The 13990-nt window shown below is 42.7% G+C and overlaps 1 protein-coding gene across 4 annotated transcripts in view; it reads left to right on the top strand.

The window, feature by feature from the left end:
- Tiam1 (TIAM Rac1 associated GEF 1) overlaps window positions 1-13990 on the top strand; it is a 347945-nt gene that overhangs the window by 92163 nt on the left and 241792 nt on the right. The window lies entirely within an intron of this gene.

Here is a 13990-nt window from a genome sequence, read left to right as displayed (position 1 = left end):
TATTTTCCTTCCTAAATTTCAGTGAAATTGTTAAAATGCAGAATTTTAGGGTCCTGTCTTTAACAAACATGTTTTCTTTGATCAAACTTGAGTCTGGCTCCTCTCAGTCCTTTTAAAAACATTATTTTATTTGATATGAAGTAATTGTACAAGGAGGTTACAATTCTATATGTCAAGTTGTGAGTACAGTGCACTTTGATCGCTCTCACCCCTTCCATTGCTCTCCCGTATTTTTCCACCTTCCATCCTTACTCTCATTATGTACGTTTTTTTACATACGCCATTTAATACCATGACTACTTTTCGGACCCTTTTTTGGGGGGTGGCCTGGACTTGGACCTTGATCTTATCTTCTCTTTGGCCCACTTAGTTTACTCTTCACAAAGAATCTTACCATGCTAACCTCTACCCTCTGTCTGAAGACATTCCTTATCTTTCACCTTTGACCTAGAGATTGTCTTTAGCAAGAATCCCATTAGGCTAACTTAGCAAGAGTCTTCAGTCCCTTGATGTTTTATCGTAATAATTTTTATCCACTGGTTTCCAAAGTGTTCTTTGACTACAAATTCTGTCCTACCCTTGCTATATTCAGAGTTGTGCTCAGTCAAGTCAGCATGTCCATTTATTTTATTTATTTATTATTTTTGTTGGTCATGGGGCTTGAACTGTGGGCCTGAACGCTGTCCCTCAGCTCTTCAGCTCAAAGCTGGCGCTCTACCAGTTGAGCCACTATACCATGTCCGGTTTTCTGAGTGTTTTATTGGAGATAAGAGTCTCATAGACTTTCCTGCCCGGGCTGGCTTTGAACTGCGATCCTCAGATCTCAGTCTCCTGAGTAGCTAGGATTACAGGCGTGAGCCACCAGTGCCCAGCTGAGCATGTGCATTTATGAGTATAATGGATTTGATCTGTGTCACTCTTTCCATCGGTCTCTCCCTCCTGCCTTTCCCTCCTCCATTTATCCCCTCAGCCTTCAGAGCCCCATTTTCACAGGTGTGCATTTATATCATGACTATATTTGCTTTCCATAATTCTATGAAGGACTATGAAGACCCGTTTGAGCTTGTAGAAGAAATGATTTGTGCAAATTGCAGTTGTAAGGAAAAAAACTAGATGGTGTGTGCAGAGCCTTTCAATGAAACTTTTCTTTTTTCTTTTTTGAGGTTTATAATTCTTAATACTGTTTATTGCTAAGATACTGGAAAATACAATACAATATGCTGGATGCTTTCTAGGTTGACTACAACTCTGATGTCAAACAGTATTAGCTGGCATTTGGCGTCTTTTATTTTCTTTTTTCCTTCTCCTTTTGTTTTATTTTCCTTTCCAGTTTTTTCCTCCTTGCCCTGACTTTTTTTCGTATGGTGGCTTGAACTCTGGCCTTTACACTTTCCTTATTTTTTTTCCCTCAAGGCTGGTTCTCTACCACTTGAGCCACACTTCCATTTTCAGCATTTTGCTGGCTAATTGGAATCTCAGATTTGTTTGTCTGGCTGGCTTTGAACTGGGATCCTCAGATCTTAGCCTCTTGAGTAGCAGGATTACAGATGTGAGCCATGACACCAGGGTCTCTGATTTTCTTTTTCCTTCATTCTTACAACTGTAGGAGGTTTGAGTACTATTTTATACAATGAAGGAAACTGAGGTAGAGAGAAGTCAATAGTTACAAGGTTACAATGCCCGTGATCAAACCTGTTGACCATCAGAAGCAGAAGTAATCCAGGGTTTTGTTCTGTCTTAGTTGCCATTACATTCTTGCACATCCAGTGATTCTTAGAGAGAGCTGCCCCTTCTCCTTTTACACATAGATTATGTGACTCAGATGATTATGGTTTCTGGGTTAGCATTCAGGGCTGCCAGTGTTTTAGGATGTGGGTAACGTCAACTCTATTTCTTAGCTACCTTTATGGTGTACCACATGCTCAGATAGAATAGGGACCTTGTATATGGTAATGACTGGACCACTAGAGTTTCTTTTGGGGGTCTTTTGATAGGATCTTACCATTCTGATGACATTTTGGGAGTTTACATAGTATTCTTAGGGATCAAGAGAAATGGTTCTCTCTCTCCCCCCTCTCTCTCATTATACCAACCCCCTTTTCCTTACCAGCTTACCCTTGAAAGCTAATGAAACAGCAGTTTGTTTGCTATACTGCGGTTATTGCTTATCCTCACAAAGGTTCATGTATTGGGACTCTGGTCCTTAGGGGTGAAGTGGGGTCTGTAAATATTTTGCCAGTGCTGGCCTTGCATTGTCATCCTCCCTGTCTCTGCCTCCTGAGCAGCTGGGAGTACAGATGTGAGTCATTGTCCCTGGTTTTCCTGTCTTTTAAGCAATATTCTATATTTGCCAAGTAAATGGTCCTGACTTTAATGGTCTGATGTTAGCAGTTCTTTTCATTTTATGATGGCAATATGAATTCAGTAGAAACCATGCTTTGAATTTTGCATTTGACTCCTTTCCTACATAGCGACATGTAATTCAATCCTCTGACTTGATGCTGAGCCAGCAGCCAGCCAGGCGACAATCATGGAGGAAACACCTGGTCTTCACAGCGGGCTGTGTTGCTAAGCTCTGCTGGGTAATAGGTTAGTTATATTAAGTGCATTTTAGATTTCACATATTTCTAATTTATGATGAGTTTGTCAGGATGTCGCTCCATTGCAAGTTGAGGATGATAGGTAGTTAATTCAGTAGTTATTTATTGTGTGCTTTCTTTGGGCCAGGCCAGAGACCATTTCTGTAGGAAGCTTTCCTCTGGAATACCACAGAATATACCTGGGAAGAACAGCCATCCCTGTCCTGGTGTCTTGACTTCTCTCTGGAGAGACTTTCCATATGGCACCTCTGCATTTAGGAGTGGGAGGATGGGATGATGCCATGAGCCATCAGCAGGTGAAAGTACCACTGAGGTTATACAACTTGTTAGAAAGTAGGGAAACCAGCCTGGTGCCAGTGGATCATGCCTGTCATCCTGGCTACTCATGAGTCGGAGATCTGAAGACCCAGGTTCAAGGCCAGCCCAGGCAGAAAAAATCTGTGAGACTCTCCAGTTAACCACCCAAAAGATGGAAGTGAAGGCGTGCTTCACGTTGATAGAATGCTAGCCTTGAACAGAAAATACCGAGTGAGAGCATGAGGACCTGATTTCAATCAAGCCCCAGGACTGTCCCCCCCAAGTTAAAAAAAAAAAAATATATATATATAATCTAAAATAGAAGTTAAGAAAACAAAGCAAACAAAATGGCTAGACATTTAGAGATGTGAAGCTTCAGTTACCTGGTAAATTCTAATACATAGAGTAGTATATTCCTGACTCTTTGATCAGTACATTTGGTCTGTGTATGTACTCTTTTAAGTTGTGTTGCTTCAGAATGTAAGTCAATTATCACCTTCGTCTTAAAGCATAATTAAAATGTCTCTTTTCAGCCATCAGGGGATCATTGCTTTTTTATTTGCTGCCTCCTCTTCATATGTTCTGAGGAATCATTTTAAAAGAAAGGCTTCATTTTCCAAAGTTTCATAAGCACTAGCCCGCCTTCCGACTAACAGAATGAATTATAAAATGCAATTGCCCTTGAAGCATCAATCAGATGACGCCATCCATTTGCAGAGGTTTTATTGCAAGTGGTGAAACTGACATATTTGTTTTCATTCTCCTAACACCCACTTTACTCCATTTAATCATTTGAATGTTGTTAATTTGAGATCAAGACGCATTTCAGAGGAGTTTGGCTTTGAAGAACAAGGTAAATTTGATTCTTATGCAGAGTCCCTAATGAGACCAATAACTAGAATTGGCATTGTTTATCCTGGCAAACCCTCTCTTCTTTGTTTCATTCCTTCTTTCTTTCTTTTCTTTCTTTCTTTTTGTCTGTATTGGGGCTTGAACTCAGGGTCTGGGTGCTGTCCCTGAGCCTGTTTGTGCTCAAGGCTAGCACTCTACCACTTGAGCCACAGAGCCACTCCCAGCTTTTTGAGTAGTTTATTGGAAATAAGAGTCTCATGGGGACTTTTCTTCCTGGGCTGGCTTAGAACCTCGATCCTCAGATCTCAGCCTCCTGAATAGTTAGAATTACAGGTGTGAGCCATCAGATCTCCCTCCCTCCCTCCCTCCCTCCCTCCCTCCCTCCTTGCTTCCTTCCTTCCTTCCTTCCTTTTTTTTTTTTTTTTTTTTTTTTTTTGTCTGTAATAGGGTTTGAACTCTTGGGGCCTGGGCACTGTCCCTGAGCTATTCAGCTCAAGGTGAGTGTTCTACCACTTGAGCCACAGTACCACTTCTGGTTTTCTGGTGTTTTATTGAAGAGTCTCACAGACTTTCCTGCCTGGTCCAGCTTTGAACCATGATCCTCAGATCTCAGCCTCCTGAGTAGCTAGGACTACAGGCTCTTGCTTATTTCTTAAGAGCCAAGATCAAGAAGACTAGCAAGAGATACAACAGCTCTGACGAGATGGGCTTCCAATTTCTTTAGCTAGCATTCAGCTGCTTCAGTTGCTTACTTATCTGCCTGATCCTCAGATCACAGTCTCTTGACTAGCTAGGAGACACCTAACCATTAATTTTAATTGATGACCCTCAGATCTTAAACAAGGTGTATATTTTTTCCTATGTAACATCGACCATGTTGGTTTCAGACCTTTTTCTTTCTATTCTGATGAATTTTTTTCTTAGGTAATTTATACTAGAAAATGGGATGAAAAACACAGTTTTCTGAAGAGTAAGGTTAAGAAGCTATGTTGGCCTTCACTGTGGAAAACAGAATGTTGGGGCACTGTCTCAGACGCGTACAGCCTTTGATGATATGGCTTACTAAGGGACCTGAATGAGTTTATGATTCAGTTCTTAGGTCAAACTCTACTGCCTTTGAGGCTTTAAGATCATAGTTCATATTCTCCTTAGAAATGGACTATAGTTGAGTTTCTTTCCTTCCTTCACAATCAAGGAACTAACTCTGACCCTGTGTTAACATAAATCAAGCTTACGTTTTTATAAACCATAAAATTCCAATATGGATGTTTTCTAACATAACCTAGAATGAGCTGAAATTTATGGCTTGGGATCGTTTGCTTAGTTCTATTAAAAACAGAATGATTCCATGAAGCCAAGGTCTGTGTAGGCAGCTTCTCTTTTGGGACTAGAAATATAGTAGGGAATTGGCTCTTTCCTGGTGAACCCAAAGTTTCCAACAGTACTCTCTGTACACACATTGTGCCAGCCTCACATAGGAGCCTGTTAGAAATGCACAATCTCAGGCTGCACTCTGACCAGCTAAACCAGAACCTTCATGTACACAGGGTGTCTGACTGTCTTTTTAGGATCCTGAGGTCTGAGAGGCTGCCAGATGTACTCTGCACTCAACACCGGACATCTTTTGCCACCCCTTTCTTACTTCTTGTTAGGACTTGTTTTTGGGAAGAAGCAGATTTGTGTGGTGGCCTCCATTCTATTGATCTGTATACTGAGATGTGTTGAAATTCTCCAAATTCCTTAGAAGCACTGATTCTATTGTGAAGTCGGATCAAGCAAAGCCTTTGTCCTGATTTTCCTGTAGTGTGCCTTTTTAGAGGTCTCTGTAGTGTATGCTATTAGTTCCTGCAGCTCTTGTGTAAGTGGGACCTGCGGGTTTATCAGGCATATGAACTGCTCTGAGCAGAGGGTGTTTTTCATGGGTGTGATGGCTGATGATCCTAATTGTTTTCTTCTTTTTATGATGTCCCTATAATAATCCAACATTGCTCATTTGCCAGATTCCCAGTCAGGCTCTATTAAGAGATAGTTTTCTTAATGGCAGCTCTGTGGGTGTTTTTGTTTTGTTTTGTTTTGTTTTTGCCAGTCCTAAGGCTGAACTCAGGGCCTGGGCACTATCCCTTAGCTTCTTTTACTTTCAGTGCCACTCGTGGCTTTTTCTGTTTATGTGGTACTGAGGAATCGAACCCAGGGCTTCATGATGCTAGGCAAACACTCTGCTACTAAGCCATATCACTCTATGTTTTTAAATTACATAGTTGTTTCTTATAATGATAAAATCTACTATATTTGTCTCTTCTGGCTCAACCTTTTGTTTTCCATTTTTGATTTTCTTTTTGCCGGGCCTGTGAATGTCTTTACACGTCCATCTTCACATCTCTTATGGTAGCCTTAGGTTAAATGTTTTAGGTATACACTTACTGGGTAAACAATATAAATTTTTAAATGCTTCTAATGCATGTTATTGCTGAGTCAGGGTCCAGAATGAATATTTTAAGTGTTGTCAATGTCAGTTCCTGAATGTGCTGGCTCAGTAGTTTCATTACAAGGACTGCCAAGGATTTAAAAAAGTTCAAGAAGGATCAAGGTGAATCTTCTGTTCTTTGACTACTCAGTTAAGATGGTACGTCAAGTTCAGGATATGTCACCCTTTTACTCTGAACACTCCGTTGTTGAGTGATAATGTATTGCTTGCCTGTAGTCCCAGTGAATGTTTTCATTGTTTTATTGTACTTTTAAATCATGTTCTTACAAGGCGCCTGTGGCTCCTGCCTGTAATCCTAGCTACTGGGGAGGCTGAGATCTGATGATTGTGGTTACAAAGCTCACTTGGGCAGGAAAGTTTGTGAGACTGTTCTCTCCAATAAACTACCACAAAAGTCAGAAGTAGAACTGTGGCTCAAGTGGGAGAGAGCTAGCCTTGAGCAAAAGAAGCTCAGAGGCAGGGTCCAGACCCCAAGTTCAATCCCTAGGACTGACATTAAAAAAAAAAAATCAAGTTCTCATGTACTCAAGTGCAGGTTTAGAGAATTAGCAGTAGCAGCCCAAGAATAGTTCCCCTTTTGAGTACTGCTCTTGTCCACAGAGTGCTTACTCTGTGCTGTCACTGAACCCCAATTTTATATCTGAGTGAGAAGGCTGGAAGAATCCAGTTAGAATGTCTTAGGTAAGGTCAAGGAAAAGCTGAGTCTAGAGCAGCTGCTCCTCCAGGATGCTCAGGGATGCTGGCCAGCCCTGGGCTTCTAGGTCACATCTAGGGGAGGCCAGGAGAGACATAGAGCAAGCAGTCTGCACACACCTTCGGCTGGGGATGACTGGGATGGACCACTTGGTGGGGGGGTTGGCTTCAAAGCTGCCAGAGTGTATGACCTTGATTCCCCTTTCTTTCCTTCAGCTCCAGTAAAAGCTGAGCAGGTTCTCTGAGGCCTTGGTGCCCTGCTAAGACTAAAGAGCCACTCTCGGCGAGGCGAGCTCTGTGCAGAGTCCGGAGCTGTTGGTGTTTGCCAGCATCTTTCTTCTCAGGCACTGTGTGTTGCTCTGTATTTCCAGGGAATCTCCCAACAGAAGGTTGTTTCTTGCTTTCCTTTTTATTTAGGGTGACCCCTCTCCCCCTACACTTACTGTGAACTTTTCTGATAATAGCTTCCATGGAGTTGGCTGAGAAACTGCAGAGAGCTCTCTTTTCATGTTGTGCCCTGTGCTGGCCCATACCAGGATGGCCGCTGCGCTTTGTGCGTAGCTGTGGGCTGGGGGAGGGTGGCTGCCCCGGCCTGTTCCGCAGTCTCATATATCCTGAGTCTTCTGCACTTGCATTTTGTGCATTCCTTCAAATCGGTCCCTTTGCTTTTGTTGTGCCCTCCCCCCTCTGTCCCATACTGTAGCCAGAGGCCATCTGTTAGGTCATGTGGTAGCACTTGGTTCAGTACCTTCTGTGCTCCTGAGACCCCAGCCAAGGAGGTCCTGGTGACTTCAGCCCCCTTTACCAATTGCCCTTGCTCTAGCACACAGCCTTGATACTGCTGTTCCCTTTGCCTGGAACGCTTCCCCTAGCTGGGGTACCCTGGGCAGATGTGGGCCTTTCAGCCACACTCTCCCTAAGGGTCTTCTTTAGTTTTCCTTTTGGGCACTTCTGGGGTTTGAACTCGGGACCTTGTGTGTACTTGCTAGGCTGGTGATACCATTGAGCCATGCTTTCACCTCTGTATTTCAGTGGTTTTAGTTAGCATAGGTTCTCAAACTGCACCAATGTGCCATTGAGGATCACAGGTGCATACCACCATGTGTAGCCACCCTTTAGGGAGACAGAGTCTTGCTAACTTTTCTATTCAGGTTTGTCTGGCTCCAAAGTCCTCCCATCTCAGCTTTCCAAGTGGCTAGGATTACAGAGTGAGACATGGTGCCCAGCCCTGAAGGGTCCTTTGAAAAAACCTACGTATGCATCGCTGACTGTAGGTCACAATATGGTTGTGACAATGGGCGATGGGCCCTGTCCTCTATACTGTCCTTGATGAAAGAGCTTTCTCCCGGGGTAGGAGAATGTTTCTCACAGGTCGTGCATTTCAGTCCCATGACGGGTGGTGACTTGGCTCCAGCCAGGATTTTTCCTTGGATCATATTAGATGTGAATTGGCTTCGCTTGGGCACCACACGGTGGCCTGACATAGCCTAAGAAGTCCTGCAAGTTGCAGTAGTGTGAGAAGATTCCTGCAGCGCAAGCCATGAGGTACGCTTAGACTGTGAGACCTTTTTGGAAAATTCAAATCTCTAATTAGTAATGGGTTCTGAGAAATATGGCAAGACATTTGTAGTGAACCAAACCCCTATGTTGATCTTGATTTTTATGAAAAATATTTAGGCCTCACAAATCAACTGAAGGTTAATAATATTCCTGGGTTTAGGGACATAGGTTTTAGATAGAATTCAAACATCTGTATGAATGCTCGGGGTCAGGTCAGGAGCTGTGAATGGACTGTATGCTTGAAGCAACTATTTCATGTTGGGTCTGATCAGGTTGTCAGCTGTAGATAATGGTGACATCTTAATGTCCTCTTGTCTCTCAATGTTTTCGTTCTGTTCCTTCATTTCTGACTTCCCTAGTCTTCACCAGTTCCATTCTGGGTATGAAGCAGTGGGGTTGGTACTGGGGTGTCCTGGTGAGCTTATAGCTTGTTGGAGAATGAACGTGTGATCACAAGATTTATGACATGAGTCAGAGGGGAAGCCAAGTGGGTGGGAGCCCTGAACGAGATGATGGCTTTTGTACAGGGATTAAATTTTCATTTGTGGAATATAAACACTCGAAGTAGACTCTGTAGGGTACATAGGAGTTTTGCAATAATCTAGAGGCTCAGGGTGGGGAAGGGATGAGGAGAATGTGGAGTGTGATGGTCAAGGTGTGGCAGAAGACCGATTGTTCTGTGAGGCCCTCCTCCCACTTGTTTCATGTGGAGTGCTCATTTTGTACAAGATTAAGTTTCACAAATTCAAGGAGACCCTCTGTGTTAGAGGAGTCACAGAATTTTCTCCATCTTTTTTTTTTAAGTATAATTTTATTGTTATTATTAAGGTACTGGAACTTGAACTTGGCATGGGCGCTGACCCATAGTTTTCTCACTTAAGACTGGCATTCTACCACTTGAGCTACTGCTTAAGAGGTGTGTAGCTCAAGTGGTGTGTGTGTGTGTGTGTGTGTGTGTGTGTGTGTGTGTGTGTGTGTGTGTGTGTGTGTGTGTGTGTGATTAATTAGAATTAAGAGTCTCACAGACTTTCCTGTCTGGGCTGGCTTTGAACCGTGATCCTCAGATCTCAGCCTTCTGAGTAGCTAGGATTATAGGTGTGAGCCAATGGTACATCTTAACATTCTCCATCTTTCAGAAGCATGTCATGAAGTAGGGTACACATACTTCCTATTTTTATGGGGCATCTGATCACCATTCCACACAAAATTATCTCACAGACTGTTTGCTGAAAATGTGTTTTAGAGCAGTTTGCAGTTGCAAGTTGATGGTAGCCTTCTCTTACTCCTGAGGTGGTATGTGTCCATGGTACATTTTGGGAATATCTTGGTTTGGTTGATGTATTTGTTTAGACGTGACCTTTTCCTGGTTCCTCTTCCCTGGGTTTTTGCCTGCTGAGGAAATGATCCTCAGATCCTTTCCATCTGCACTGGTGGCAACAGAAAAGAGATTTTTCTATTTTCTGTGGTCCAGGTCCAACCCAGACACCTGTCCTTCAGAGACTCATATTGTTCTGTTGCTGTCATTTCCTGATGCAGAGGCCTTTTTATTTTCTAGTTCTGGAAGTCATCAAGTTGGATGTGAGACAAGGAGGAGGCGGTGGAGGGTCCCTGGCTGATTCAGGACTCTTATTGATTGCTCGCTGGATACAGAGCATGGGTCTTTTTTCCTGCCTCTGTCCACCATTGGACCCTAACTGGAGCCTAACACTGGCCCTCTTGGGAAACCTTTTCTATTTGTGGATGATTCATTCTGAGAGCTTTGTGCAATCTTTGAGATTCTCCACTGTTAGGTTTGAGAGAAAAAAAAGGCAGCTTCTCTTTTAAGTCTGATGACAACCATGTGCAGGTGTGTGTGTGTGTGTGTGTGTGTGTGTGTGTGTGTGTGTGTGTGTGTGTGTCTGTGTGTGTGTGTGTGTGTGTGTGTGTGTGTGTGTGTGTAGCAGTTGTCATCATCATAGCATGTATTTAGGCTCCTTTTGTGGACACTTGACTGTTAAGAAGATCCATATTAGGACAGGAACCTTTACATTTGGATCTTTTAATGTTTGGTGTCCTAATGTTGCAAAGACAATGAGTTCTGATCATTTTTTTTCTGCCTCTCTGGAACTTTCGGTTCTGTGCTTTTGGAATGGTAGAATCTATAGAGCTAAAATACCGAGGGCTTTGCTCTGGAGAGAGCCACTGGTGGGGGATGTAGACCCAAACTGAAGAATCAGATTATAACTCCCATCCCCCAGGGGTGCTTTGCACATCCAGATGTTGAACTGGTCGGGTGCTGTAACCCTTGATGGTGTTGCAGGAAGTTTAGTGGAATTATGCAACCTTGGGGCTGAATTTCCACTACTAGGCAGGATCCCTGTGTAGGAAACAGCACTTGATTTGTTGCTTGCTTATACTTTGCCTGTGGCTTTTCTAGAACTAGGTCTAACTAAGTTGGTGCCAAGGAGAAGTGGGTAAATGATGGGGGTTTGGCTAGCTTTAGATGGATTTCATCCTTTTTTGGGTTTAATTTTAGTCCTGGTACTAGGACTTGAACTCAGAGCCTTAAACTTTCACTTGGCTTTTTCACTGAAGGCTAGTGTACTTACCACTTGAGCCATACCTCCACTTCCAGCTTTTTTGCTAGTTCCTTGGTGATAACCATCTCTTGGATTTGTCTTTCTGAGCTGGCTTTGAACTGTGATCCTCAGATCTCAGCCTCCCAAGTGAGATGATAATCAGTTTTATACTGTCACTTCCTCAGGAACACAAAGACTGGGGCAATAGTGGGTAGAGCAGGAAAAAGTGCGGGTCAGGAAGACATGCTGAACAGGAAGAGGTGCAAAGCCAGGGGACAAGGAGGATGTGATTGGTCTATGTGGGGAGACCTGCTTACCTAGGAACAGTTATGTATGAGAAAGGTATTGGGCATCATCTTGTTTCTTGTTGATTGATTTATTTTTATATAGTGTGGAGTATTTAATTCAGGGTTCTTTCACTTGCTAGGCAAGCATTCTACCACTTCAGCCATGATCCCAGTCCTTTTCCTTTTAGTTTATTTTTTAGTTATGGTCATGTGGTAACTGTGTTTGGGCTAGTTTGGGACAACGATCCTCCTACCTTCAGCTCCCTAGTAGCTAGGATTATAGGTATGCAACCACCACACTCAGTCCTAGGCTTGTTTCTTAAAGGAGCAAGTGAAATACTCTGGGACTGTCCAATCCCTCATTACCTAGAGAGTTGTCTCTCCCTATCCATTAGCCATGGATTAAAAGCAGCCAAGGTATCCAATTTAGAAAAAAAATACTAAATTGCTTCTGCAGATAAAATATGCAGAATTTTTATCCTTGTCATTTCCCCCTAAATAATACAGTATAACAAGTATTTACATAGCATTTCCATTGAGGTGTTACAGCAATAGAGACATGACTTAGAAGTGTACAGAAGCATACGCACAGGTTGTATGTAAATACTGAATGATTTATATAAGGGATTTGAGTGTCCCTGGGTTTTGATGTCCCAGGAGGGTCCTAGAACAAATTCTGCACTGAAATTGAGAGATAATTATATTTATACTTGGTGCCCAGAGGTCGGACAACTACAGCCTGTAGATCAAATCTGTGTTACCTGATTTTGTAAATAAAGTTGATTGTCTCTGTGCATCTGTTGCTCACCTGGCAGCCTGGGTGGCTCTCAAAGCTTGAAACATCTCCTCTCTCATTTATAGAAATGTTTACTTTCTCTCCATAGTGACTTTTATTCACCCAGAGAAGCATAGCACATCCCCTTTATTTAAAATCTCTAGTTTTAGTATTTTCTTCTTTGTATTTATTATTATTAAAAAAATTTCTTTTGGTGGGGTCAGTTTGGGGGGGTCGGTCATGGGGCCTGAACCACTGTCCCTCTGCTCTTCAGCTCAAGGCTAGCACTCTACCACTTGAGCCACACTGCCACTTCTGGCTTTTTTTTTTTTTTTTTCTGCTTATGTGGTGCTGAGGAATGGAATCCAGGGCCTTATGCATGCAAGGCAATCACTCTACCACTGAGCCACCTTCCCAGCCCCTATTATTATTATTTTTAGCAGTACTAGATTTTTAGAACTCAGTGCTTGATAGCAATCAGTCTAACTCTTGAACCACATTCTGGGCCCTTATATCTTTAGTTTTGTTTTAGATAAGGTCTTGTGTTTTGGCCTAGAGGAGGCCAGGGACTTTGATCTTCCTATCTTTGCTGCTGAGAGGTTGGGATTATAGGCATGTACTACCATGCCAGGCTCTGTATTATTATTATTAATTTTTTAAACAAAATCCAACTCATAGCCCTTCCTGGTTACCATCCTTCTTGGTTCTTGGGTTTTTTGTCAAGGGTGTACTATTTCCTTTTGGGACATGTGGAATCATGAGATGGGGTTTACCGATCACCATGGGAAAGGGAGAAGGAGAGAAGTTTTAAACACTCCGGGTCTTCAGGATGGCCCGCCCTCCCTGTCAGGAACATACATCCTCTGAGACCCAATGAACTTTGTTCTTAGTTTTGTTCAAGTTTCGTTTTTTTTTTTTTTTAATCTCCTGTTTATAGCTTTGAATGGTTCTGAATGCCTTCGTGCTCCAGTGGACCTTATTTTAGTTGCTATCAGACACAGGCAATCATTGAACAATTTATTTGCTTGCCAGTGACTTGTTGAACTCACTTGACTGCTGTCTCACCTCGCCCTGCGTCCTCTCCCATTTCTCTGGTTACTAGCACACACAGAATGTCCTCCCTCCCTGCCTTCCCTGTTCCCCTCTCCCTCTGTTCCTGTTCTCCTCTCCCTCTTCCCCACTGTTGCCCTCCTTCCATCCCCAGGAATGATTCTCCTCCAGCTGACTTCTAGGATGGGAGGTGCTTTCATTTCCCGGGCTGTTTATAGTGCTGGAGAAAACCTGGATGTCTTTTCTCTCTCATAGGAGTCACTAGTCTTTGTAAGTCCCGCTTCAAACAAAGATGTGAACTGTTTGCCCCTTATCCAGCAGTCATCACTGCTGGGACTGTGTCCTAACCAAAGAAGGTAGTCTAGGGAAGGGATAGATAGGGGTTTCCTATAGCCAATGGAAATGAACAATATTGCAATTTTTTAAAGAACTACTGGTCTAGGGTATGAGGAGTAAATGATGAACTTGTTTGTCTTCTTAAAGGACAATGAAGAAAGAAGGTGAACTAACACTAAGAATACTGGACCCTATCAGATTGCTTTTGTGTCTGAGAATCTTAGTTTGTAGATAGGGTTATAGTTTATTCACAGTCTTGTTAAGCAGTACATGCTAGTAGAAACTTTCATTCAAGTCCAATTTCTCTGTATTTTGGGAACTTATTCACTGTAAACAAGGAGAATGTTTCCAAATTATTTCGGAAACTCTTTGGCTCCTTGTAATTTTCAGTCTTTTTAGCTGACTCAGTAAAAAGCATCCCTCATTTGGACTTTTCCTCCTAAAAGAAGGTAATTAATTTGCCTACATGGCTCTTGTCTTTCACCGTCTAGATCTGT

Source organism: Dipodomys merriami, unplaced genomic scaffold (genome assembly GCF_024711535.1).
Source record: "Dipodomys merriami isolate MVZ:Mamm:240054 unplaced genomic scaffold, mDipMer1.0.p SCAF_2, whole genome shotgun sequence".
Taxonomy (NCBI): domain Eukaryota; kingdom Metazoa; phylum Chordata; class Mammalia; order Rodentia; family Heteromyidae; genus Dipodomys; species Dipodomys merriami.
This window is presented reverse-complemented; position numbering and strand designations above follow the sequence as displayed.